The sequence below is a fragment of the Castor canadensis genome, chromosome 16 (genome assembly GCF_047511655.1).
Source record: "Castor canadensis chromosome 16, mCasCan1.hap1v2, whole genome shotgun sequence".
In the NCBI taxonomy this organism is placed as follows: Eukaryota; Metazoa; Chordata; class Mammalia; order Rodentia; family Castoridae; genus Castor; species Castor canadensis.
Window position 1 is genome coordinate 37,822,179 of NC_133401.1, and position 23,878 is coordinate 37,846,056.

Sequence of the window (23,878 nt, forward strand, 5' to 3'; positions counted from 1 at the left end):
GAAAATGCTGACAGACAAGGGGTTTCCTGTCACCTGCAAACTCAGTTCTGTTAGCAAAACAATAGGCAAGACACTCCTGCTTCTAACATAGATAGCATTCTTCCAGGAGATACACCTGTTTTAACAATTCAGCTGAATAGAGCTATTTTCCATGTAGTGAACATTTCTCCCACTTGAAAATACTGATAGATAGGGAGTATTCCTTTCACATGTTAACTCAGTTCTCATAGGGAAACAACGGACAAGGCAGTCATGCTTCAACATAGATGCTGTTCTTCCAGGAGATACACATGTTTGCTCAATTCAATGAGTAGGACAATTTCCCATAAAGTGAATGCTTCTCCCACTTGAAAACACTGACAGACAGGGAGGTATTACTCTCACAAGCTAACTCAGTTCTCAGAGGGAAACAATGGGCAAGACACTCCTGCTTCTAATATAGATTATATTCTTCTAGGAGTTACATGTGTTTCCCCAATTCAGCTGAATAAGGCTTTTTTCCCTAAAATGAATATTTCTCCCACTTGGGAATTCTGACAGATAAGGAGCATTCCTACACATACTATCTCTGTTCTTATAGGGAAACATGCAGAAGATACTCCTGCTGCTAACATAGATGATGTTCTTCCAGGAGATACACGTGTCTGTTCAATTCAGGTCAATAGGCTTTGTTTCCATAAAGGGTATTCTTCTCCCACTTGAAAATACTGACAGATAGAGAGTATTCTTTTCTCAAGCTAACTCAGTTCTCATAGGGAAACAATGGGCAAGAAACTCCTGCTTCTAACATAGATGTATTTTCCAGTTGATACATGTGTTTCTTCTGTTCAGTTGAATAGGCCTCTTTTCCATAAAGTGAATGTTTCTATCTGTTGAAAACAGTGACAGTTAGGAAGTATCCTTTCACATGCTAACTCTATTCTCATAAAGATAACGTGCTCAATACTTCCCTTTACTAACATAGATGGTATTCTTCAGGAGATACATATGCTTCTCCAATTCAGCTGAATAGGCATATTTCCCATAAAGTGAAATTTTTCCCCCCTTTGAAACACTGACAGATAGGGAGTATTCCTTTCACAAGCTAGCTCAGTTCTCATAGGGAAACAATGGGCAAGACATTCTTACTTGTAGCACATATGGTATACTGCCAGGAGTTAAGCATGTTTCTTCAAAACAACTGAATAGGGCAATTTTCTAGAAAGTGAATGTTTCTCCAACTTTAAAACTCTGACAGATAGGGAGAATTCCTGTACCATGGAAATTCCATTTTCATAGGGAAAACATGAGCATGACACATAGATGGTATTCCTCCAGGAGATATACATGTTTATCCAATTCAGCTGAATAGGACATTTTGCATAAAGAGAATGTCTCTATTACTTGAAAACGCTGAGTATTCTTGTCCCATGTTAACTCAGTTTTCTTAGCAAAACAATTGGCAAGACACTCATGCTTCTAACATACATGGTATTGTTCCCAGAAATACAGTTGTTTTTTCAATTCAGCTGAATAGGGCTATTTTTCATGAAGTGAATGTTTCTCCCACTTGAAAATGCAGACACACAGTGGGTATTCTTTCACAAGCCAACTTAAGTGTCATAGGGAAACAATGGGGAAGACACTCCTGCTTTTACCATAGGTGGTATTCTTCCAGGAAATGCATGTCTTTATATAATTCATCTGATTAAGGCTATATCCATAAAGTGAATATTTCTCCCATTTGAAAATCCTAACAGATAGGGAGTATTCCTGTCACATGCCAATGCAGTTCACTTAGGGAAAACATGGGCAATACACTCTTGCTTCCAATATAGATGGCATTCTTCCAGGAGATACATGTGCTTCTCCATTTTAGCTGAATAAGGCTAGTTCCCAAAAATTGAATATTTCTTCTACTTGAAAATGCTGACACATAGGGAGTATACGTTTCAAATGCATTCTCAGTTCTCCGAGAAGCAATGGGCAAGACACCTCTGCTTCTAACATGGATGGTATATTTATTGGAGATAAATGTGCTTCTCTGATTCTCTGAATAGGTCTATTTCCCATAAAGTGAATATTTTTCCTGCTTACAAACACTGACAGATAAGTAGTATTCCTGTCACGTGCTAACTCAGTTCTCATTGGGAATACATGGTCAAGACACTCCTATTTCTAAAATAGATGGTAATCTTCCAGGAGGTACACATGTTTCTCCAATTCAACTAAATAGGGCCATTTTCCATAAAATGAATATTTCTCCCACTTGAAAACACTGACAGATAGGGAGTATTCCTTCACAAGCTAACTCAGTTCTCCCAGGGAAACAATGGGTAAGACACTTCTGCTTCTAACATAAATGGTATTCATCCAGAAGATACACTTTTTTTCTCCATTTCAGGTGAATATGGCTGTTTTCCACATAGTGAGTGTTTCTTACAAATGAAACTGCTGACATATTTGGAGCATTCTTCTCAAAAGCTAACTCAGTTCTCATAGGAAAACGTGGGCAAGACATTCCTGCTTCTAATATGGATCATCTTCTTCCAGGAGTTACACATGTTTCCCCAATTTAGCCTCATAGGACTAGTTTACATTAAGTGAATGTTTCTCCCACTTGAAAACATTGACAGACATGGAGGATTCATTTCACAAGCTAACTCAATTATCCTAGGTAAACAATGGGCAAGACACTCCTGCTTCTAACATAGATGGTATTCTTCCAGAAGACTCACATGTTTCTCCAATTCAGCTGAATAGGGCTATTTTCCAAAAAGTTAATGTTTCCCCAACTTAAAAACCCTCACAGATAGGGTGTATTCCTTTCACATGCTAACTCATTTCTCATAGAAAAAGAATGGACAACACACTCATGCTTCTAACATAGATGGTATTGTTCCAGGAGATATACATGTTTCTTCAATGTAGATGAATAGGCCTATTTTCCATAAAATGAATGCTTCCCCACTTGAAAACCTTGATAGATAGGGGGTATTGCTTTCACATGCTAACTCAGTTCTCATAGCAAAAGAATGGACAAGACATTCATGCTTCTAACATAAATGGTATTATTCCATGAGGTATACATGTTTCTTCAAGTCAGATAAATAGGCCTATTTTCCATGAAGTGAATGAGTCTCCTACTTGCAAACAGTGACAGGCAGGAAGTATTCTTTTGAAATTCACACATAGTTCTCAACGGGGAACATTGTCTAAGATAATCAAGCTTCTAACTTCTGCTCTATTCTTCCAGCACCTACATGTGTCTCTTCAATTCATTCTCATTACAGGCTTACTTTCCTTAAAATGAATGTTTTTCTCCCTTGAAAATGCTGACAGATAGGGAGTAATTCTTTTACATGCTAACTCAGTTCTCAAAGGTAAACAATGTGTAGGACACTTCATCCTCTAACATAGATGGTATTCTCACAGGAGATATATTTGTCTCTTCAATTCAGCACTATATGCCAATTTTCCATAAAGTGAATATTTTTCATTCTTGAAATGGATGGCAGATAGGGAGAATTCCTTTCACATACTAACTCAGTTCTCAAAGGGAAATAATGTGCAGGACACTCCATCTTCTAACTTCTATCTATTCTTCGAGGGGTTATATTTATCTCTTCAATTCAGCAGCACCAGCCTATTTACCATAAAGTGAATTATTCTCCCATTTGAACACTGACAGTTAGGAAATATTCTTTTGAAATTCACACTTAATTCTCAAAGAGGAACTCTATCTAAGACGGTCAACTTCTAACTTCCATGATATCCTTCCAGTATTTACATGGGTCTCTTCAATTCATCAATACAGGCTTATTTTCCTTAAAATTAATGTTTCTCCCACTTGAAAACACTGACTGGTTGGGATGATTCCTTTCACAGGCTAATTTAGTTCTAAAAGGGAAACAATGTGTAGGACATTCCAGCTTCTAACTTAGATCATATTCTTCCAAGGGATTCAAGTGTCTCCTCAACTCATCAGAATAGGTCTATGTCCCATACAGTGAATGTTTGTCCCACATGAAAATGGTGATAGATAGGAAGTATTCCTTTCACATGCTAACTCAATATGCAAAGGGAAACAATGCACAGGACACTCCATCTTCTCTCATACAGGATATTCATCCAGGAGATACACCTGTGTCTCTAATTCAGCAGTATAGGCCTATTTTCCATAAAGCGAATGATTTTCCCACTTGAAAACACTGATAGGTAGGAAGTATTCTTTTGAAATTCACATCTAGTTCTCACAGACAAACATTGTTTAAGTTTCTCAAGCTTCTCACTTCCATGCTATTCTTCCAGCTCTTACATGTATCCCTTTGATTCAGCATTACAGAATTATTTTCCTTAAAATGAATGTTTCTCCCACTTGGAAACATTGACTGACAGGGAATATTCCTTTCACCTGCTAACTCAGTTCTGAAAGGGAAACAAGTGCAGTACACTCAAGCTTCTAACATATCCAATATTCTTCCAGGAGATACATGTGTATCTTCATATTCAGCAGTATTGGCCTATTTACCATGAAGTGAATATTTCTCCCATTTGAAACGGATGACAGATAGGGAGTATTCCTTTCACTTTACAACACAGTTCTCAAAGGTCAACAATGTGCAGGACACTCCATCTTCTCACATAGATTGTATTCTTCCAGGAGATTCATGTGTGTCTTTAATTCTGAAGTATAGGCCAATTTTCTACAAAGTAATGTTTCTCCCTCTTGAAAAGGATGACAGATAGGGAGAATTCCCTTCACATGATAACTCAGTTCTCAAAGAGAAACAATGTGCAGGACTCTCCAGCTTCTAACATAGATGGTATTCTTTCAGGAGATACATGTGTCAATTCATATTCAGCAGTGTACACCTATTTTCCATAAAGTAAATATTTCTCCCACTTGAAAATACTGACCTAAACGGACTATTCCTTTTACATTCTAACTCAGTTCACAAAAAGAAACAATGTGCATGACACTGAAGCTTCTAACTTAGATCATATTTTTCCAGAGGAGACATATGTCTCTTAAATTCAACAATATAGGCCTATTTTCCATGGAGTAAATGATTCTCCTATTTGCAAAAGATGAAAGGTATGAAGTATGCTTTTCAGACTCACACAGAGTTCTCAAAGGGGAACATTGTCAAAGTTGCTCAAGCTTCTAACTTCCACACTCTTCTTCCAGCACTTACATGTGTCTCTTCAATTTAGCATTACATGCTTGTTTGATTTAAAATGAATATTTCTCCCACTTGAAAATGCTGGCTAATTGGGAGTATTCTCTTGACAGGTTCACTCAGATCTCAAAGGGAAACAGCGTGTATGACACTCCTGCTTCTAACCTATATTGTGTTCTTCTAGGGGTACAAGTGGCTCTTCAATTCATCACAATAGGCCTATTTTCCATATAGTAAATATTTCACCCACATGAAAATGATGACAGATAGGGAGGATTCCTTTTACAAGCTAAACAGTACTCAAAGGGAAACAGTGCACAGGACACTCCATCTTCTCTCATAAAGGATATTCATTCAGGAGATTTATATGTGTCCCTAATTCAGCAGTATATTCCAATTTCCCATAAACTGAATGTTTCTTTTTTTTTTCATTTTTCTTTTATTATTCATATGTGCATACAAGGATTGGTTCATTTCTCCCCACTGCCCCCACCCGCTCCCTTACCACACACTCCGCCCCCTCCCTCTCCCCCCCTCAATACCCAGCAGAAACTATTTTGCCCTTATTTCTAATTTTGTTGTAGAGAGAGTATAAGCAATAATAGGAAGGAACAAGGGTTTTTGCTGGTTGAGATAAGGATAGCTATACAGGGCATTGACTCACATTGATTTCCTGTGCATGGGTGTTACCTTCTAGGTTAATTCTTTTTGGTCTAACCTTTTCTCTAGTACCTGTTCCCCTTTTCCTATTGGCCTCAGTTGCTTTAAGGTATCTGCTTTAGTTTCTCTGCGTTAAGGGCAACAAATGCTAGCTAGTTTTTTAGGTGTCTTACCTATCCTCATCCCTCCCTTGTGTGCTCTCGCTTTTATCATGTGCTCATAGTCCAATCCCCTTGTTGTGTTTGCCCTTGATCTAATGTCCACATATGAGGGAGAACATACGATTTTTGGTTTTTTGAGCCAGGCTAACCTCACTCAGAATGATGTTCTCCAATTCCATCCATTTACCAGCGAATAATAACATTTCGTTCTTCTTCATGGCTGCATAAAATTTCATTAGGTATAGATACCACATTTTCTTAATCCATTCGTCAGTGGTGGGACATCTTGGCTGTTTCCATAACTTGGCTATTGTGAATAGTGCTGCAATAAACATGGATGTGCAGGTGCCTCTGGAGTAACAGTCTTTTGGGTATATCCCCAAGAGTGGTATTGCTGGATCAAATGGTAGATCGATGTTCAGCTTTTTAACTAGCCTCCAAATTTTTTTCCAGAGTGGTTGTACTAGTCTACATTCCCACCAACAGTGTAAGAGGGTTCCTTTTTCCCCGCATCCTCGCCAACACCTGTTGTTGGTGGTGTTGCTGATGATGGCTATTCTAACAGGGGTGAGGTGGAATCTTAGTGTGGTTTTAATTTGCATTTCCTTTATTGCTAGAGATGGTGAGCATTTTTTCATGTGTTTTCTGGCCATTTGAATTTCTTCTTTTGAGAAAGTTCTGTTTAGTTCACATGCCCATTTCTTTATTGGTTCATTAGTTTTGGGAGAATTTAGTTTTTTAAGTTCCCTGTATATTCTGGTTATCAGTCCTTTGTCTGATGTATAGTTGGCAAATATTTTCTCCCACTCTGTGGGTGTTCTCTTCAGTTTAGAGACCATTTCTTTTGATGAACAGAAGCTTTTTAGTTTTATGAGGTCCCATTTATCTATGCTATCTCTTAGTTGCTGTGCTGCTGGGGTTTCATTGAGAAAGTTCTTACCTATACCTACTAACTCCAGAGTATTTCCTACTCTTTCTTGTATCAACTTAAGAGTTTGGGGTCTGATATTAAGATCCTTGATCCATTTTGAGTTAATCTTGGTATAGGGTGATATACATGGATCTAGTTTCAGTTTTTTGCAGACTGCTAACCAGTTTTCCCAGCAGTTTTTGTTGAAGAGGCTGCTATTTCTCCATTGTATCTTTTTAGCTCCTTTGTCAAAGATAAGTTGCTTATAGATGTGTGGCTTCATATCTGGGTCCTCTATTCTGTTCCACTGGTCTTCATGTCTGTTTTTGTGCCAGTACCATGCTGTTTTTATTGTTATTGCTTTGTAATATAGTTTGAAGTCAGGTATTGTGATACCTCCTGCATAGTTCTTTTGACTGAGTATTGCCTTGGCTATTCGTGGCCTCTTGTGTTTCCATATAAATTTCACAGTAGATTTTTCAATCTCTTTAATGAATGTCATTGGAATTTTGATGGGAATTGCATTAAACATGTAGACTACTTTGGGGAGTATCGACATTTTTACTATGTTGATTCTACCAATCCATGAGCATGGGAGATCTCTCCACTTTCTGTAGTCTTCCTCAATCTCTTTCTTCAGAAGTGTATAGTTTTCCTTGTAGAGGTCTTTCACATCTTTTGTTAGGTTTACACCTAGGTATTTGATTTTTTTTGAGGCTATTGTAAATGGAATTGTTTTCATATATTCTTTTTCAGTTTGTTCATTGTTAGTGTATAGAAATGCTAATGATTTTTCTATGTTGATTTTATATCCTGCTACCTTGCTATAGCTATTGATGATGTCTAGAAGATTCTGAGTAGAGTTTTTTGGGTCTTTAAGATATAGGATCATGTCATCTGCAAATAGGGATATTTTGACAGTTTCTTTACCTATTTGTATTCCTTTTAGTCCTTCTTCTTGCCTAATTGCTCTGGCTAGGAATTCCAGTACTATGTTGAATAGGAGTGGAGATAGTGGGCATCCTTGTCTGGTTCCTGATTTTAGAGGGAATGGTTTCAATTTTTCTCCATTAAGTATAATGCTGGCTGTAGGTTTGTCATATATAGCTTTTATAATGTTGAGGAACTTTCCTTCTATTCCTAGTTTTCTTAGAGCTTTTATCATGAAATGATGTTGGATCTTATCAAAGGCTTTTTCTGCATCTATTGAGATGATCAAGTGGTTTTTGTCTTTGCATCTGTTAATGTGGTTTATTAGGTTTATTGATTTTCATATGTTGAACCACCCCTGCAAGCCTGGGATGAAGCGTACTTGGTCGTGGTGAATAATCTTTTTGATGTGTTGCTGAATTCGGTTTGCCATTATTTTGTTGAGGATTTTTGCATCAATGTTCATTAAGGAAATTGGCCTATAGTTCTCCTTTTTGGAGGTGTCTTTGCCTGGTTTTGGGATAAGTGTAATACTGGCTTCATAAAATGTGTTTGGCAGTTTTCCTTCCCTTTCTATTTCATGGAACAGTTTAAGGAGGGTTGGTATCGGTTCTTCTTTAAAGGTCTGATAGAATTGAGCAGAGAATCCATCAGGTCCTGGACTTTTCTTTTTGGGGAGACCCTTGATTGCTGCTTCAATTTCATTTTGTGTTATAGATCTATTCAGGTGATTAATTTCCTCTTGGTTCAGTTTTGGATGATCATATGTATCTAGAAATCTGTCCATTTCTTTAAGATTTTCAAATTTATTTGAATATAGGTTCTCAAAGTAGTCTCTGATGATTTCCTGGACTTCCATGGTGTTTGTTATCTCCCCTTTTGCATTCCTAATTCTACTAATTTGGGTTTTTTCTCTCCTCATTTTAGTCAGGTTTGCCAGGGGTCTGTCGATCTTGTTTATTTTTTCAAAGAACCAACTTTTTGTTTCATTAATTCTTTGTATGGTTTTTTTGGTTTCTATTTTGTTGATTTTAGCTCTTATTTTTATTATTTCTCTCCTTCTATTTATTTTGGGATTTGCTTGTTCTTGTTTTTCTAAGAGTTTGAGATGTATCATTAGGTCATTGATTTGGGATCTTTCAATCTTTTTAATATATGCACTCATGGCTATAAACTTTCCTCTCAAGACTGCCTTAGCTGTGTCCCATAGGTTCCGGTAGGTTGTGTTTTCATTTTCATTGACTTCCAGGAACTTTTTAAATTTCCTCTTTTATTTCATCGATGTTCCACTCTTCATTAAGTAATGAGTTATTTAGTTTCCAGCTGTTTGCATGATTTTTGTCTTTACTTTTGTTGTTGAGTTCTACTTTTACTGCATTGTGGTCAGATAGTATGCACGGTATTATTTCTATTTTCTTATATTTGCTGAGGCTTGCCTTGTGCCCTAGGATATGATCTATTTTGGAGAAGGTTCCATGGGCTGCTGAGAAGAATGTATATTGTGTAGAGGTTGGATGAAATGTTCTGTAGACATCTACTAGGTCCACTTGATCTATTGCATATTTTAGATCTTGGATTTCTTTATTGAATTTGTTTGGATGACCTATCTATTGATGATAATGGAGTGTTAAAGTCTCCCACAACCACTGTGTTGGCGTTTATATATGCTTTTAGGTCTTCCGGGGTATGTTTGATGAAATTGGATGCGTTGACATTGGGTGCGTACAGATTGATGATTATTATTTCCTTTTGGTCTATTTCCCCTTTTATTAGTATGGAATGTCCTTCTTTATCTCGTTTGATCAATGTAGGTTTGAAGTCTACTTTGTCAGAGATAAGTATTGCTACTCCTGCTTGTTTTCGGGGGCCATTGGCTTGGTAAATCTGCTTCCAGCCTTTCATCCCAAGCATATGCTTATTTCTGTCGGTGAGATGAGCCTCCTGTAAGCAACAAATTGTTGGATCTTCTTTTTTAATCCATTTTGTCAAACGGTGTCTTTTGATGGGTGAATTAAGTCCATTAACATTAAGCGTTAGTACTGATAGGTATGTGGTGATTCCTGCCATTTAGTTGTCTTAGTTATTTGAAGTTTTGATTGTGTGTACCTAACTTGATGTTACTCTCTACTGTCTTGCTTTTTCTTATCCTGTGGTTTGGTGCTGCCTGCGTTTTCATGGTTAAGTTGGGTGTCACTTTCTGTGTGCAGAATCCCTTGCAGAATCTTTTGTAATGGTGGCTTTGTGGTCACATATTGTTTTAGTTTCTGCTTATCATGGAAGACTTTTATTGCTCCATCTATTTTGAATGATAGCTTTGCTGGGTAGAGTATCCTGGGGTTGAAGTTATTTTCATTCAGTGCCTGGAAGATCTCACCCCACGCTCTTCTTGCTTTTAATGTTTCTGTTGAGAAGTCTGCTGTGATTTTGATGGATTTACCTTTGTATGTTACTTGTTTTTTCTCTCTTACAGCCTTCAATATTCTTTCCTTAGTTTCTGAACTTGTTGATTTAATGATGATATGTCGTGGAGTAGTTCTATTTTGATCTGGTCTGTTTGGTGTCCTGGAGGCCTCTTGCATTTGTATGGGAATATCTTTCTCTAGATTTGGGAAATTTTCCGTTATTATTTTGTTGAATATATTATGCATTCCCTTCGCTTGCACCTCTTCTCCTTCTTCGATGCCCATGATTCTCAAGTTTGGTCTTTTGATGGAGTCAGTGAGATCTTGCATTTTCTTTTCACAGGTCTTGAGTTGTTTAATTAATAGTTCTTCAGTTTTTCCTTTAATTACCATTTCATCTTCAAGTTCTGAGATTCTGTCTTCTGTTTGTTCTATTCTGCTGGATTGGCCTTCCATTTTGTTTTGCAGTTCTGTTTCGTTCTTTTTTCTGAGGTTTTCCATATCCTGGCAGTTTTCTTCTTTATTGTTGTCTATTTTTGTCCTGAGTTCATTTATCCATTTATTCATTGTGTTCTCTCTTTCACTTTGGTGTTTATACAGTGCTTCTATGGTTTCCTTTATTTCTTCTTTTGCTTTTTCAAATTCTCTATTTTTATTGTCTTGGAATTTCTTGAGTGTCTCCTGTACATTTTGGTTGACCCTATCCAGTATCATCTCTATAAAATTCTCATTGAGTACTTGTAGTATGTCTTCTTTTAAATTATTCTTGTGGGCTTCATTGGGTCCTTTGGCATAGTTTATCTTCATTTTGTTGGAGTCTGGATCTGAGTTTCTGTTCTCTTCATTCCCCTCTGGTTCCTGTACTAATTTTTTGCTGTGGGGAAACTGGCTTCCCTGTTTTTTCTGTCTTCCCGTCATTGTCCTTGGTGTTGTTACTGTCCCTGTACTGTGTGTAATTAAGTATTTTCTAGCTTGTAATAATAACAATGCTAATATTTAGAATGGAAGAGTGAGCTGAGATGGAAAGCAAGAAGTTAAAGAAAAGAGGAAAACAAATATACAGACAAGAGTGAGAAAGCAGAACAAGGTATCAGACAAGAGAGTTTCAAAGGTATAAACAGGGAGTGTTAGTGTACTAATCAACAGTAAGCTGAACAGACATTAGAGAGACAGAGAGATGATTGAAAATCAAAGATATAAAAAATAAAAAATAAGTAAATGAAAGTAATATCTATATATAAAAATGAATTAAAATAAAATGGAAGATAGAAAATTAAAAAAAAAAAACCAAAAAACTTCCAAGTTTATATGCAATGCAGTTTCAGTCTTAATAATTTGGGTGTCAGTCTCAATCTCCAGTCCTGGAGTTGGTGCCTCAGATGTTGTTCTGTAGTTGTCTCATCAAAGGGTATGCATAAAGTAGAACAAAACTACACACTCACACACACACACACACACACAAAAGCCCCACCAAGTGTCCCAAGTTCAAATGTAATACAGTTTCAGTAAGTTTTTCAGCTTGTAGGTGTAATTCGGTTTTTCTCTCATCAAAGGTAGGGAGAAAAAGAAAAAAAAGCGTCTGGAGGCAGTTCTGAGAGTGGTATCTGCAACTGTGGCTTGCCTGCCTGCTGCTCTCAGCCTGTAGCTGGTGGCGTTATTTATGCATCTCTCTGGGGTGAGCTAGCACTCACCTGGTCCCACAGGCTTTGTTTGCTCAGAGTTCTCCTGTGCGGGAGCCTCTGCTACAGGCTTTCCCCTTTCCAAGCACTGGGAAAGGTGACACTGCCCCGCGTTGTCAGGCCTGCGTGTTTATTTACAGTTCATGTGGGAGGTGGGTCTTCCCCCTCTCCTCTGAAGTTTTCCTCCCACTGCCACTTTCAGCAGCTTTCCTGCTCCTGCTTACTGAGCGGTGCTGCTGCTCCTGCCGGCTGCCATGTTTGTTTACAGTTCACGTGGGAAGTGGGTCTTCCCTCCTCTCCTGTGGAGTTTTCCTCCCTCCTCCACTCTCACAAGCTTCCCCACTCCTGGTTGCTGGGCACGCGCCCCGCTCCCGCCAGAGGCTCTCCAGCCCGCCCGGCTTGTTTATTTACAGTCCCGGGAAGGAGTCCCTTCCCCCAATCTTCAGCACTCAGGGCGCCCCACCCTCTTTCCAGCGTGTCTTAACTGTTCTTATTGCTTACTACTCAGTTTCTCTTTTTTTCCCGGGTGGAGGTCAGTCTGTCCAGGGGGCTATGCTGCTCTGGCCCAGGCTTGTCTGTGGGGCTACCGTGGTACTGCAAAGCTCACCTGGTCCGTGTCTTCCCATGCCGTATGGGCGCCAGCCACTGGCGGCCCCAGGGGCCCTCCTCGTTTCTCCGTTTAATATGAAGTGGAGATTCTCTGCACCGGCTGGAGATGTGGAGGGGTCAAAGTTATGCCTTTTTTCAGTGATTATGCCTGCAAAGTGTGTCTCCAGCATCTCTCCAAGATTTCACTATAGGAGGGTCGCTTTCTGCTTCCTACCTCTAGCCGCCATCTTGGAATCCCTGAATGTTTCTTCCTCTTGAAATGGATGACAGACGGGGGTGTACCTTACAAACCTGGTAACTCAGTTCTCAAGGGGCAACAATATGCAGTTCACTCCAGTTTCTAACTTATATCATATTCTTCCAGGATGTACAAATGTCTCTCAATTCATCAGAATAGGCCTATTTCCCTTATAATGAATGTTTCTCCCACTTGAAAAAGCTGCAAGATAAGGAGTATTCCTTTTTTATATTCTAACTCAGTTCTCATAGGAAAACAATGGGCAAGATACTTTAGCTTCTAACTTAAATCTATTTTTCCACGGGATCCATGTATCTCTTCAATTCAGCAGTATAGGCCTATTTTCCTTGAAGTGAATGATTCTCCCAATTGAAAATGCTGACAAGTAGGAAGTATTCTTTTGAAATTCACATTTAGTTTTCAAAGACAAGCATGTCTAAGACACTCAATCTTCTAACTTGATTGTATTCTTACAGTACTTACATGTGACTCTTCAATTCAGCATTACAGATTTATTTTCCTTTAAAAGTAATGTTTCTCCCACATGAAAACACTAACTGACTGGGAGTATTCCTTTGACTGACTAACTCAATTCTAAAAGGGCAGCAATGTGCAAGATACTCCAGCTTCTAAATTCGATCATATTCTTCCAGCACTTACATGTGTCTCTTCAATTAATCAAAACAGACTTATATTCCATAAAATGAATATTTCTACTGTAGCAAGAAAGTGTAGACCAGAAAAGAAACAGACAGGCTGGTGTTCTGACAATGAGACAGGAGGAGGGGATGGCAAAGCAGAGAGATAAAACATAAAGAATTGAAACAGAAGGTCGTATTGCAATGGGAAAATGAAATAGCCAATGGAGTCACATGCAGGCACATGTGGGTTGAGCTTTGCTTTTTGATTCTGTAACCTGCTTGCCAGGGTATATAAGGTGAGATTCCATTGTTCTCTGGGCTCAGCCTTTGGGCAAGAGTCTGCTGGGTCTGTGCCAGAACAATAAACATTGCTTCCTGCTAATCTGTCTTAAAGACTCTTATCTCAGCTCATAATTTCCTGCAACATTACTTGGGATTAAGGGGGTTGGTGAGTTATCATCTCCCTTGTCACTGGGGTGCATCACCCACACTTCTGGGAGGAGATCTCACCAAGCACTAATGGACTACTTGATCTGGTGGGGGGATTAATCCTCCCAGCAAGTCAGGGCAAGAGCCTTGGATGCACAAAGGAATCCACTGAGGCACAGAAACCAACTAAGGAGCATCACTCTTCATTCTGGTAAGAACCGTGGTTCAAATATAGGCCTGCCTCAAGAGGCAGAAGGGAAGCCTGATCAATTCCTAGAGACTGCTAGTAACTGCCTGTTTGTCTCTCAGTTTAAGGAATGTGGTGGAATTATTGTGCCAAGTGAGATTGTATAAAAGTATGAGCCTGAGACACAGCCTAGCTGTGAAGTGAGTGAGGAGTCTTGATCCTCATTTCTGTGGTGAACTCATAAGGTCAAGGGTGAGCCTCAATGGGGCCTCTGGTCCAGGGCTTATATGGACTCACTGGGATCAAAGAATCACCCAAGTGCTCCTGAGGGGAGTGGCAGGAGATGGACAAAGCGAGTGCTATTCCAAAACCCTTCCCCCTCTGTGTCTTTCTTGTCATCTGGTAATGGGAGGACACAGATGGAAATCAGAGTAAAAATACTCCCTTGGAGTATATGCTTAAAAACTTGAAAAAGGGATTTAATGGAGATTATGGAGTTAAGTTAACTCCTAACAAGCTAATCATCCTTTGTAAAGTAGATTGGCCTGCTTTTGGTGTAGGATGGCCACCAGAAGGATAACTAGATAAAACTGTGGTTAATGAAGTTTACAGAGTAATTATGAGAAAAAGGAAAAACCTAACTCCCAGGTAAATGGGAAAAGCCAAGAAGCTAAAACTAGTCTTCAAAAACCAGACTTTGTTGTTTGCTAAATTTCAAGTAACAATTTATTGGGCAGACTGAGGAGAAATCAGAGTCTTTCAGTTTTGATGGGTAGCTTTGGTGCCCCCATTTGCACATCTTCACTCAAAATGGGCATCCTGAAGAGGACTGAGGCTCAACACTAACTGAGCTCTCACAAAAACTAACACATAAAGGGCAGACTTGCACTGATACATAAGATCTGTTCTGACTTGAAAAAAAAGAATGTTGCAAAAGAGTTGTGAATGTAGAGAAGGGAAAAATGGAGGAATGAAAACAAAATTGGGATAAGGTCTTCATGGATAAAGTAAAGAGAGAGAAGTGAAAAAGAAAAAGAGGGGAAAAACAGAGAAAAATGTCATAACATGTTTAGAGACAGAAAAGGATAAAATGTTTAATAGACTCCTTCAGTTGAGTTTTATGTCTTAAAAATAAAAAGTACATTAAAAACTCAGGATTATTAAAATATGCCAGAAATACATGCTGGCACATTTACTTCTAGGAAACATAAACAGGGAGAACCTACCTAAAAGGGTATAAAGAAAAGAAGCAACTTTGATTGTTGCTGGTAAAAAAAAAAAAAACTTCCAAAAGGTTGGTACAGTAAGCTTGGTCTGTTATTGAGACTGTCATGAGATGTGTGTGTTTCCCTTGCTAATGGCTGGTCAGATTATGCATCTATCTAATGGTATACTCACAGTGTGTGTGTATGTGTAAGCATCTTCAAAATGGTTCTTAAAGTACTACTATAAGGTCAATATGATACTCAGGGTAACAAAAAGTCGGTGTATTTATTTTAAAGATCTCTATTATAAACTGCTTAGACTTTTCACACATAAATATGTAAACATCTTGAGAACAGTTATTATAGAGTCAATGTAAAAATTATTACTCTGTTCTGCTGCCTCTTTTTTATTAAAACAGGTTTTCAAACTCATTTCAATCAGGTCTCACTAGGATACAGGCAGTCATGGGTTGACATTCCAGCTCAAACCAGGGGTGGGGAAGAAAAGGGGGGCCACAGCCTACAGCAAAAATCTTAAAATTTGGGCAGTTAAAAAAATGACCTTCTCATGTTTCATTCTGTCATAAATACAATCTAAAATTAAATTCTGTCTTATATTACATGGGTCTTTTAACAAATGAGCTTTCTATAAATTGCTTTAATACAAAAATAATTTCAAGGTCACTTTCTTGTTTTTTCACACAAAGGTAAGGATCTAAGTTAAAAGATTTTATGAGTTATTTTCAATAAGTAACAAAAATATAAAAGTTATTAAGGATATTGTTTTTAAAAAATAAAAGGTAAAATAATAATAATAGTAATACTTTTACATTTAAAAAAAGATAATTATAAGCTCCCCCAGAGGGTACATATTAAGTTGTCACAAAGATATAGATGCTTGTGTAAGTGATTAACTAAAATCCAGTTTCATTAAAGGTTTTGCAAGGTCAAATTTTAATGTACTGATGTTAAACTAAAACTTAATTCTCTAAGCTCATAACAATAAGGGTATCTTTAAAATATTGTATATTCCTGATAATGTTTACAAAAATTGTCTTAAAATCATTTTTGTTTTGTCAAGATAACTGTCAGGCAATTTTTGGTACAACAGGTTAATCCACAAATTTGGCAAAACAATAGAGTTTATTAAAACACAAAAAAGCAAGAGGCAGCTGAGCACAAGGTATACTGCTGCACTGATGTGAGAGTTAAAACAAATTTACTTATGTAAAGCCAAAGTGCACCCTCCAGATAGGATTTTTAAAAACTCAAAAAAAAAAAAACCACTACAACAGAAGTCAAGGCATCCAGTTTTTATTGGACTCAATAAAGTGAAGGTGTTAGTCCTACTCCTTCCACATATTGGATGGAGGATATTTTTGGCCTTGGATGTCCAGATTTGGCCTGTTATTTTAGAGGGGGCTCTATTGACTACAAGGTGGTGGAATCCTGCTATACGTCATAAGCCATATGTTAATGTCAACAATCTAGGATGTGATCCCTTATCAACATCTGAACCATGATTCTTGGCCACTGTTTCCTAACTCCACACTTAATCCCCATAAATATTTTCCCACGTTCTTTGGTGATTTTTGTCAGGCTTTTAACTACTAAGGTAACTGAGTTATGTTCATTTAAGAGTTCATTTAGGAGGTGGGGGAGTAAGGGGGTGGGGGGAAGGGGGGAGAAATGATCTAAACATTGTATGCACATACAAATAAAACAATAATTAATTAATTAATTGATTTTTTTAAAAAGAGTTGGCTTATGTTGGGGTTAACAATGAAGACAGCCATATTAGGACTAGACCTCCTCTCCCTTGCAGATGGCTTACCTTTCTCTCCGTAGATAGATGCCAAGGACAGTTGGGCAGACAGTGACCTAACTACAACTTATCTTCCTTGGTTGCTCAGCAACAATATCCCTTAGTGACCTTCCTGGTAGTTTTCCACAAGCCCCCTATATCTAGCTCAAGCCTGTGTATGGCAATGGGCTCTAAATCTCTTGCTGGGGTCTCCCTCCACAGGGCTCCTGCCTAAACAATAAACCCTGAGAGATGGTGTTTGAGCCATCTCTCAGCCTCTTCCATAACTCTTATTTTCTAACAGCTTATACAAAGCTTTCTAGATGATCTCATGGTTAAACAACTGTTGTCGGGTGATTCTAATACAGTTGGTACCCTATATGTGTCTGTGACTGGGCACTTTGGGCTTACTAAAACTGTTCTTTCTCCCAACTGATAAAAAAATCTGAGGTTTTACTTTAAAAACAACTAAACTAGTATGTGTATATATAACCTCTATAGAACTATAATGCTGTTTCACGTTCCTGTCTATTTAATATATTTAAAATACAAAATTCAGATAAGCATGGTAACAAAAAGTTACTGGTACTGACCTACTGTTCTATTAGTTGCTAAATTGTCCATCAAAATTTTAACCATGGCTCTTAAGTTTTTGCCATTACAGTTCTTATTCTTCTGGGACATTTACAATTAAGTCCATAAAAAAATGACTCTAATAACTACTTATGTGTCAACCAGGTTAGCTTTTTAGACATCTGCTTTTGTTAGATTTTGTTTTGTATTGTCCTTGTCTAGAAGCCCACTGCCTAAGAGCCACTTCTTCTAAGCTTCTTTGTTGCTTAAATTTGGCCAAAAGGGTCTAGTTGGCACAGACTTCCACCTGATCTGCTCGTTAATCCCTCCTGAAGTGGGACCAAGACCAAACAAATAAAAATCCAGAAAAGAGTGACCAATCAAGAAACATCTTCAGTCTATGGCCATACCACCCTGAATGTGCCTGATCTCATCTGATCATGAAAGCTAAACAGGGTAAGGCCTGGTTAGTACTTGGATGGAAGACAGATCTTCAAAAAAGTCTGCTCAGAGACAAGCAATTTGAAGACAAAGCGGGGAATGCCATCAAAGTTCCAATGGAGTACTGGTACCAAACCTGTCAAAAATAACCAAGGCTGAGAGGATTAAAGAAATGGTTTTTATATATGTGTGGCTATCTGGCATTAAACCCTTCCAGACACAAACATATTTTTAAACAGGGTCTTCTACTTAAATAGGGACAAAATAACTATTTTTACTGGCTCTAAACATGTCCTGTGATACTTAAAGATGGTAGTTTTAACTTTTTAAAAACAATACATTTTCTTGGACATATATACTGACAATATATTGTTGCTATGGTAATTCTACTCGGTTAAAAAAAAAAGACATTGTTTAAATTTTTAAAAAGTCCACCCATTAAAACCCCATTGGAGATGTCCTTTTGTTGTTATTTTGTCTACTCCCATCACAATTAAAGTAGCAGAGATTGCTCCTTGGATCAACCACAGCCAAGTCAAGCGAGCTTCTCTGGAATGGGAGTGCAACCCTGATCTGCCTTTGCCATGTCGGATCACCCTCTGAATCCCGAGGACCCTCCCTCAACAGGAATTCACCTCCCAGGAAACAACAGGGGACCAAGAAAGGCAGGACAACAGCTCTGCTCTAGTCACACCTTGGAAGCTGACTAGTCTACACATGACAAAAGCTTGAGGGATCAACTCTCCAATGGGACAACCTGACTGTTTTTATACCAGTTCTCTCACTGTGGTGCATTGTCACCCCTTGTTTGTATTTGATACTGTAATTCTCACCATAATGTTTGCCATAGGCCCAACAGAAACTATCCCCTCCCACTGAATGGACTCACAGAAAAAAGTTTTTATTTGCTCTCTTCTATCTCTTTTGAAAATTACTATTTATTGTTACTGATGTGGTTTCCCATTGTGACCTCAGAGCCCTCCTCCTACAACCTAGGTATGCATACTACTTGGGGAGGAAATGTTGTCACTAGGACTTTGCTATTCCATACTTACTATTCTTGTGTAGGCACTGTCATTGGGTCATGCATTCACAACTATGCCACCTATTCAGTGTTTTCCCATGGTAATCAGCATATCTGCTTCAACCCCACTTACCACCCCTGGAAACAATGGTTACAGACCAGGAGTGTCTGCAATCCTGGGAACCTCTTCAGCTGCACCTAGGAATATAGCCCTGATAAACCAATGTCAATGCTTTTTGATGCATGTACAGCCTACACAAGGGTGGATATGGAGGTACAGGCTATGACTGTGAGAGCTTCACTTGAAAAAGAGTCTATATGTTAAATGATAAGTGTATGTGCCAGGGAGACAACTCTTGGACAGGTGATGATGTGGGATCTTATTATTGCCCTTATTGGAGTTGTGTTTCATGAGCCACATGACAAAGGGATAAGCATGCAGCCCTCCTGCACAAGGGGAAAGCTGACCCTGACTAAACCCATGGCACCTGTAACCCTGTAAGTTTCACTCTACTTAAGTCATCAAAATGGACAGGGGGTGCCCTACAAGTTGGCAATTTAAAAAATAACAAATGGCTTCCTAAACAAATTATCCAATAGTATGGTCCTGCCACCTGGGCCGAAGATGGATCCTTGGGCTATTTCACCCCTATATGTATATACTCAACCACATAATCAGGCTACACGCTGTTGTTAAAATTATAACTACTAAAACTACAAGAACTCACAATTTGCTGGCAAAACAAAACACTAAGATGCACAATGCCATCTATCAAAACTGCTTGGCTTTAAACTATTTTTTGGCCTCTGAGGGAGGAGTTTATAAAAAAAAATTTAACCTAAGCAACTACTGCTTACAGATTGATGATAAAGAATAGGTCACAAAAGAGATCACAAACAAAATTAAGAAGTTTGCCAATGTCCCTGTCCAGACTTGGAGAGGATGGGATCCCAGAGACCTGTTTGGATTCAAAACTCTAATAGGGGCAATAGGCCTAATCCTAGGAGCACACTTAATATTGCCCTGTCTGGCTCCCCTGGTGCTATGGTCTTTCAAGACTCTTAGAAGGGCTGTTGTAGAAAGAAAAACAGCCAAATGTAATAATGCTATAAAAACACAAACCAATAGACCAAGGTGATGCTCTTTGACACAGAGTGGGTCCAAGCATCAAACATAGATGATATTCTTCCAGGAGACACATGTGTACATTCATATTCAGCATTGTAAGCCTATTTGCCATAAAGTGAATATTTCTCCCACTTTAAATGGATGACAGATGGGGAATATTCTTTTTTCATAACTCAGTTCTCAAATGGCAACAATGTACAGGACACTCTATCTTCTAACTTATCTATTCTTCCAGGAGATACATGTGTCTCTGCAGTGCAGGAGAATAGGCCTATTTTCCACAAAGTGAATGTTTCTCCAACTTGAAAATGCTCACAGATAGGAAGTATTCCTTTTAAATTCTACTCAGTTCTCAAAGGGAAACGCTGAGTAGGACACTCCATCTTCTGACATAGATAGTATTCTTCCAGGAAATGCATATATCTCTTCATATTCAGCATTATAGGCCTATTTTCCATACAGTGAATGTTTCTTCCACTTGAAACTGATGACAGATATGGAGTATCCTTTTCACATGCTAAATCAGTTCTCAAAGAGAAACAATGTTCAGGACACTCCAGCTTCTAACATAGATGGTATTGTTCTAGGAGATACATGTGTCTCTTCATATTCAGCAGTATAGGCCTATTTTCCATAAAGTGACTATTTCTCCAACTTGAAAACACTGACCAATATGGACTATTCCTTTTACGTTGTAACTCAGTTCTAAAAGGAAAACAATGTGCATGACACTGCAGCTTCTAACTTAGGTTGGATTCTTCCAGGAGATACGTGTGTCTCTTCAACTCAGTAGTATAGGCTTATTTTCCAAGAAGTGAATGATTCTCCTACTTGCAGATGCTGACAGGTAGGAAGTATTCCTTTGAAATTATCACTTAGTTCTCTTTTTTTAAAATTTTTTTATTTATTTTTTTCTTTTATTATTCATATGTGCATACAAGGCTTGGGTCATTTCTGTCCCCTGCCCCCACCCCCTCCCTTGTCACCCACTCCACCCCCTCCCTCTCTCCCCCACCCCCTCAATACTCAGCAGAAACTATTTTGCCCTTATTTCTAATTTTGTTGTAGAGAGAGTATAAGCAATAATAGGAAGGAACAAGGGTTTTTGCTAGTTGAGATAAGGATAGCTATACAGGGCATTGACTCACATTGATTTTCTGTGCGTGTGTGTTACCTTCTATGTTAATTCTTTTTGATCTAACCTTTTCTCTAGTTCCTGGTCCCCTTTTCCTATTGGCCTCATATCACTTAGTTCTCAATGGGAACATTGTCTAAGATGCTTAAGGTTCTAACTTCCAGACTATTCTTCCAGCACTTTACATGTGTTTCTTCAATTTTGCATTGCAGGCTTATTTTCCTTAAAATGAATGTTTCTCCCACTGAAAATGCTGACAGATAGGTTAACTCAGATCTCAAAGGGAAACAATGTGTAGGACACTGCAGACTCTAATACAGATGATATTTTTACAGGAGGTACATGTGTCTCTTCAATTCAGCCATATGCGCCAATTTTCTGTAAAGTCAATGTTTCTTCCTCTTGAAATTGTTGGAAGATATGGAGTATTCCTTTCATATGCTAACTCAGTTCTCAAAGGGAAACAATGTGCAGCACCCTCCAGCTTCTAACATAGATGATATTCTTCCAGGAGATACATGCGTATCTTCATATTCAGCAGTATAGGCCTATTTTGCAAAGGTGAATGTTTCTCCCTCTTGAAATGGATGGCAGATAGGGAGCATTCCTTTCAGATACTAGTGCAGTTCTCAAAGGGAAACAATGTGCAGGACACTCCATCTTCTAACTTAGATTGTATTCTTCAAGGGAATACAAGTATATCTTCAATTCATCCTTATAGGCCTATTTTCCATAAAGAGAATATTTCCCCACTTGTGAACACTGACAGACAGGGAGTAATCCTTTGATAGGCTACCTCAGTTCTCAAAGGGAAACAATGTGTAGGACATTTCATCTTCTAACATAGATGTATTCTCACAGTAGATACATTTGTCTCTTCAATTCAGCAGTATATGCCAATTTTCCATAAAGCCAATGTTTCTTCATCTTGAAATGAATGGCAGATAGGGAGTATTCCTTTTACGTGCTAACTCAGTTCTCAAAGAGAAACAATGTGGGGGCACTCCAGCTTCTAACTTTGATGGTATTCTTTCAGGAGATACATGTATCTCTTCAATTCACCAGTATAGGCCTATTTTCCATAAACTGAATGCTTCTCCAACTTGAAAACACTGAAAGGTAGGAAGTCTTGTTTTGAAATTCACACTTAGTAGTCAAAGGGGAACATGGTCTAAGTCACTCAAGGTTCTAACTTCCATACTACTTTTCCAGCACTTACATGTGTCTCTTCATTCAGCATTACAGGCTTATTTTCCTTAAAATGAATGTTTCTTCCACTTGAAATTGCTGATAGATAGTATTCCTTTCACAGGATAACTCAGTCTCAAAAGGAAACAATGTTCAGGACACTCCAGTGTCTAACATACATGGTTTTCTTCTAGAAGATACATGTGGCCCTTCAGTTCAGCAGGATAAGCCTATTTTCCATGAAGTGAATGTTTCTCCCAATTAAAAATGCTGGCAGGCTAACTCAGTACTCAAAGGGAAACAATATGCAGGACACTCCAGATTCTGCCTTAGATGGTATTTTTCCTCAAGATACATAGGTCTCTTCAACTCAGCAGTAAAGGCTTATTTTTGCTAAAGTTTCTCCCACTTGAGAATGCTGAGAGATAAGGTAGTATACCTTTTATAAGCTAACTCAGTTCTCAAAAGAACAATTTGCAGAACACTCCAGCTTCTAACTTAGATGGTATTCTTCCAGGAGATACATGTGTCTCTTCATTTCAGCAACATAAGACTATTTTCCATACAGTGAATGTTTTTCCCACTTGAAAACACTGAGAGATTTGAAGTATTCCTTTTATATGCTACCTCATTTCTCAAAAGGAAACAATGTGGAGAAAACTCCAGCTTCGAATTTAGATGGTAATCTTCTAGCAGAACAAGTTTTTCTTTAATTTAGCATTATTGGCCTATTTTAAAGTGAATGTTCTCCCACTTGAAAATGCTGAGAGATAAGAAGTATTCCTTTGACATTCTAATGCATTCTCACAGGTAAACAATGTGTAGGACACTCCCCCTGTAGCTTAAATGGTATTTTTCAAGGAGATAAATGTGTCTCTTAAATTCAGCCTTATAGACCTATTTTCTCTAAAGTGATTATTTCTCCCACTTGAATATGGTGACATGTAGGAAGTACTCCATTGACATTCGCCCTTTGTTCTCTAAAAGGAACATGGTGTACAACACTGAAGCTTCTAACTTAGATCCTATTCTTCCAGGGGTGACATGTGTTCCTTCAATTCAGCCATACACCCCTATGTTCCTTAAAATGAAAGTTTCCCCACTTGAAAATACTAACAGAAAGAAAGTATTCCTTTCACATACTAACTCTGTTCTCAAAGGGAAGCAATGTGCAGACACTCCAGCTTGTAATTTAGATGGTATTGTTCCAGGAGATACATGTGTCTCTTCTATTCAGCAGTATAGGCCTATTTTCCATAAGTTGAATGATTCTCCTACTTGCAACCACTTACTGGTAAGAAGTATTCCTTTGAAACTCAAACTTATTTCTCGAAGGGGAACAATGTCTAAGACGCTCAAGCTTCTAACTTC